Here is a 6,000-nt window from a genome sequence, read left to right on the forward strand (position 1 = left end):
TTCTGAATTTATCCCGAAACGTTAGAAGCAAGAATAAAATGTTCTTATATGTAATAAAAGATTACTGCTAACATGGTTCATGAGACAGCACAGGACAATGATGCGAGTTTAAATATTCCGTCATTACTCGCCTCCTTTTGTATCGGTAATTGTTATATCAAAATGTTACTTATAGAAAAATTAAAGTTCTTCAACATGGAAACATGGAAAAAAACGAATATAACTGACACATCATTACCGTGCCTTTTAGAAGAAATTATGTACAAACCCTTAAATAGTGGCGAGAAACATTTTTCACGAACAACTTTTGGCTATATATTATATTAAAAAATATATTTATAAAGTTATTCTTATTGGATTTTAATCAACCAATATATTTTTTTTATCACTTTGTTTATCAGGTTATATTTATCCTTGAACAATTATCTTTTACTGGTGATATAAACACAATTTGTTTTGTCCTGAAATTTGCCATATATATTTTACACAAATTGGTTTGCAATATATATTATAAAGGTTCACATCTGTAGAAAAAAAACACAATCGAATATAAAATTATGACCAAATAAACAAATATACTTCCGACAATTCCGTGTCTTTCAACACATGGTTTGGGAAAATCCGCCCATAAATACCTTAAAATATATTTTTAAAAACTGTTATGATATGTAAATGTGTAGCAAAAAGTTGTAGGTGGCAAATACGAAATACGTATTGCATAATACTTACTTTACAAATTCCACAAATCTTATGTAGTATTTTCAAAAAATTATCAGTTAACTTTACATTCATGAATCTCCTTAGTTCATCAAGAGGCAACTTTCTATAGAAAGATTTTAATCAGTCAAAAAAGCAATATCAAAATGTTCTCCTGGACACCGGCTTTATGAATGCCGTTCGCAAAGAAAAACAAGCATTGTTGAAGGCCGTACGGTGACCTATAGTTGTTAATGTCTGTGTCATTTTGGTCTTTTGTGGATAGTTGTCTCATTGGCAATCATACCACATCTTCTTTTTTTAATATTATTCAATATGAAAAAAAAACCCGCCAAAAAAGACGACGTCAAAAGAATTTTGCACTGGCGAAGTCAAATTGTTATTCTAATGCAACAACGTTTGTAACGTTCATTTTGATTGGATAACGTTACTTTTTTACATGGCATCAATTGACAACAGATGCTATGGGACGTACGCGCAAGCGCAGACGGGTTTTTTATTACATTTTTAACGTGGTTTTCTGTCAGTTTCATTAGAATGGAGATAACAATATTGTATTTTAAGCTCCGACGGCATCAATTGGGGATTGATGGTCGCAAATACCCGTTTACTGTCTCCGCTAACGCGTCGCAAGTAAACTTAATTTGCGACCATCAAATCCCCAATTGATGCCATCGCGGAGCTTAAAACACAATAGACTGTTGGTTTAATGATATCATATAAGTTTTTTGTAAAACAAACTGAATGAAAAAATATTTTAAATGAGCCACTTAGTTAATGTATACTATATATCAAAACTGTGTTGAATATGCACTAAAGGAACCAGAAAAACTAATCGAGGCCCTAAAATTTGAGATATTGTCAACCGGAATGCGAGAAAACCGCATATATTTTAATGGTCAGGTCAATAATGGGATATCATATCGTCAATAGTATGGGACCAGTTCACATCTACAATCATCAATAAGCTTGAAAGAATACAGCGACAACCTGTGAGATTTATAACAGGAGAGAAAAATACAGAGAAGTTGGTTGCGTCTCAAACACGCTCACCAAACTGAAACTACCGGACATACAGACAAGACGCTTAAGTCAGAAGCTAATATTTCTGTACGAGGTGGTCGCAGTGCTATAGAACCAGACAATTTAAAAAAAAAGCTCGTCCAAAAAGAACACTAAATTGCTGTCAAGGGCCCGATTTGAAAATTATCAGTCAAGAAATGTTGTGAACAAACATGCAGATAAAAAACTACACGAAGTGTTTTGAGATCTCAACGAGTAAAATCATGACAACAATATTCTAACTCATTTTTCGTATAAACAGTATTCGAATAGAACCACATTGAAGAAGCGTAGTGCGTACACCGAGCGTTGACAGCCGTTATGAAACTACTCTCGTGCATCGTCAATACATCGACGGCGCTCTCTCTACCGTTGTATTAAAGCCGTAATTTGTATCCAAAACGTTCTCCTACAGATACAGATCTAAAAGGATCATGGTTCAAGATCGAAATATACTAGGACGTGTCCCCTCTATATATTGTTAATGACCATGATCGTTAAACTATGAAACTGTTTATTTTTTACTACACGCGTCACCTACATAAATTTGAGAATGGAGATGGGGAATGTGTCAAAGGACAACAAACCGACCATAGAGCAAACCACAACCGAAGGCTACCAATGGGTCTTCAATGCAACGAGAAACTCCCGCACCCGGAGGAGTCCTTCAGCTGGCCCCTAAACAAATATGTATACTAGGAAGTTGCGGAAGGTGTAATGTTTTGACCCGTCCGTCTGAATGTCTGTCTGCCTGTCCGTCCGTACGTCAATCCATCGGTCCTGTTTCTTGTCATCGCAACTCCTCTCAAACCACACAACAGAATTTCATGATAATAAGGACATACTAAGTAGATTTGCATATCGACAAGAAATTACAATTCATTTTTTTTCTAGAAGTTACGCCCCTTTGAACTTATGTGCTTCGATATACCTCTGCAACAGTTTGTCGTCGCAACTCCTCTGAAACAACACCACAGAATTTCATGAAACTTGTAGATAATAAGGACATACTATGAAGATCTACATATCGACAGGAAATTATGATTCATTTTTTTTTCTTATACAACTTTTTTTTCTTGCAGTTAATTTATTTCTCCAGTGACAATGTGGGGACGTAGGGCAAGTGAGCGCGCTCACTAAGGTTCTTTAATTTTTATTTTTCCAAGAAAATATTTGCACATTATTTGGGGTTTGGCCACAGGAGTATGTATTTGGTCATTTTTAGAGTAAAATGCTAGCCTGGGATCCTGGCTGACTGCTCGACAGAAGAGCCAGGCGGAATACAACCTGGTTTGTCAATAGGATATTAGTATGTTATGAATTCATTGCAAATGATTTTTTATTTTATATTTGATATGCAAATTAAAAAAAAATAGGTATATTGATTAACATCGTGAATCATTTCAGTTAATTAACGATTGACAACATGTTAGATTTAGTAAGGTTGCCAGGCTATACGGAGGTGTGGCACCAGGTGGGGTTTATATCGGGAGTACGGGGAATTAAGCAGCTTTTGAGATCGAGGGACTCGTGAATATTTTGGTCATTTTGGTTGTACATTTTTACTGTAGGAAATCTGGTAGCGGCAATTTTTAAGCTTCTTGCCAAGAAAAATTCAGTAGGCATATATATTAATACATAAAATTGAGAATGGAAATGGGGAATGTGTCAAAGAGACAACAACCCGACCATATAACCGACAACAGCAGAATATAATATATATGTCAGCCCTTTCCTGTCAGAATAAAATGGTCCGATAATAGCATTTTATTATTAATAGAAATCGTTTATTACTAGTACCTGGGGTTTTCAGTAATGATGTAGCCTTTTAAAGCCGACTATATGGTATACGGTTTTGTCATTGATGAAGGCAGTAGGTGCCTATAGTTGCTTACATGGACTTTAATTGTACTTCGCGTTGGTGGATAGTTGTCTCATTGGCAATCTTACGGTTTATTACAACATCTCCTTATTGTATATAGAAGTACCTGAATAATCCAGTCGTAATACATATATTCCACTGACCAACGACTATTTCATTAACCTCGTAATTAGGAGAGATCAATTATTTTAAGGGACTGAACTAGTCGGGATGTGTTTTTTATATAGATTCCGAACGAAAGTCCACGTCAGTAATAAAAATAAAACTGGGATACGGTAAACATGCAATTTTTGTTTTGCTTTTTTTAGACGCATTTGCTGTAATTAATGGATTAAGATTACTTAGGTATATATTCCACATGGAGGTACTCCGACTTACAGGAGAATTATACACCGAAGAAGAACCCGAGCGCCATCTGTCGTCATAATGATCGTTAGCATAATACAACGATGACATTTAATACTTCGACATTTCACACATCGACAATTCACGAATCGACAAGTCACATGTTACGAGTTACAAAACATCAAATTACAAAAAGACAATTTACCAATAAAGAATTTTGAAATCTACAAGTTACAAATTGACAATTAACAAATGAAGAATGTTGAATGTTGATACAAAGATACAAGTTACAAATCGACAATTTACGAATGAAGCATTATGAAATTGCACACTTACAAGTAACAAACTGACAATTTACCGATTAGGAATGTTGAAACTACAAAAGTGCAAGTTACAAATTGACAATTTACGAATTAAGCATTATGAATTTCACAGTAACAAGTTACAAATTAACAATTTACGAATTAACAATTTAGAAATTACACAGTTACAAGTTACGAATTGACAAGTTACGAATTAAGAATTTTGACCCCGTTGGCTTTCCATAATATTTTGGGTGATGGTGTTGTAAAGGTAAATAGTTAATATATTCAGAAAAGTACATACCCCTCCCCATTTCTGGAGCATGGACATGAATAGTAATTTTAGATAATGCTGGAAGTGAAGAAATGATGATACCGACGTTTATATTTCAATTAAAAAAGACAGAAAATATGTAAATATAAATCAAATCTCATCAAAAGATAAAATCCCTATCAACTCACCAATGCACGATTGATCCTATAAATAAAAATTGTTCGTGTAATACATGTCCAAATAAGCACCAACTCTTGAAGAAAATCATTCAACAGTTATATGTCCTCAATTTTGGACGGTTGGCTGCGATTGGTCATATAGTAACACGTGTTTAATTAATCGCAATCAACACTTGCAGAGACCGAGCATGATTTTTTTTTTTTAATATTTATTTTTTTCTTAATATATTCAATATTAAACAGAACAAAATCCTTTTTTTTCATAACATTTCACTCACTAATGAAGTAGAAAGTTCATTCTTTTGATACATTTATAATGTTATTGAATTTAATTATAAGTTGAATTCAAATCTATCTGGGGCAGATCCAGTCATTTTAAGAAAGGGTTACCCAACCCAGCAAAAAGAGGGTTCCAACTATTTGTCCACATTCAAATGCACTGATCGTCCAAAAGAAGGGATTCCAAACCCCGGCACCCCTCCCCCACTGAATATTAAATTCATGTATTTGGCAGCAAACATGCGATTTTCACGAAATGTTTAAAGGGGTGTGGCACCGTTAAAGTCCACAATTCCTCTAAAGTCCACAACACCGCTAAAGTCAACAACAAATTTCCGCTAAAGCCCACAACGCCGCTAAAGTCCACAAACTTTTCGCTAAAGTCCACAAAATGACCTCCGCTAAAGTCCACAAGAAAACGACGTTAAAGTCCACAATAGCAAGTTCCGCTAAAGTCCACAAAAAAGCACCGTTAAAGTCCACACCATTTTTTATTGTTAAAAACATATCATTCGTTATTTTTATCCCGTTAGTACAATACAAAGCATCAGTTTGATACATGAAAGAAGTACAGTATCTGTATATGATTTTGTTCCATTAATTTTGATCTTTATATTATGATGATGATGGCCAATTTGGACATCATTTTTAAAAAGTTTGTAAATTCGTTAGTTATATTATTACTGCATTCTACAAGTACTTTTTTTCTTATCCTTAACATTTAATAACTTTTTGACATAATTAATGTACAAAGCAAAGGTGCCTCATAATCTATAACATTTACACGGCATTCATTCAGGCAACAATCTAGATTATACCATTAAACAAAAAAACTAGTAATTAAGTTTATGAATTCCAAGTTCTCCTGTCGCAAAACTTTTAACCAAATATATCTAACGTTATTATCTATGTTCGCTATAGAAAACAACAAAAAATAATGTGTTATGATTTTCAGAACGG

Source organism: Mytilus galloprovincialis, chromosome 3 (assembly GCF_965363235.1).
Source record: "Mytilus galloprovincialis chromosome 3, xbMytGall1.hap1.1, whole genome shotgun sequence".
NCBI classification, from domain to species: Eukaryota; Metazoa; Mollusca; class Bivalvia; order Mytilida; family Mytilidae; genus Mytilus; species Mytilus galloprovincialis.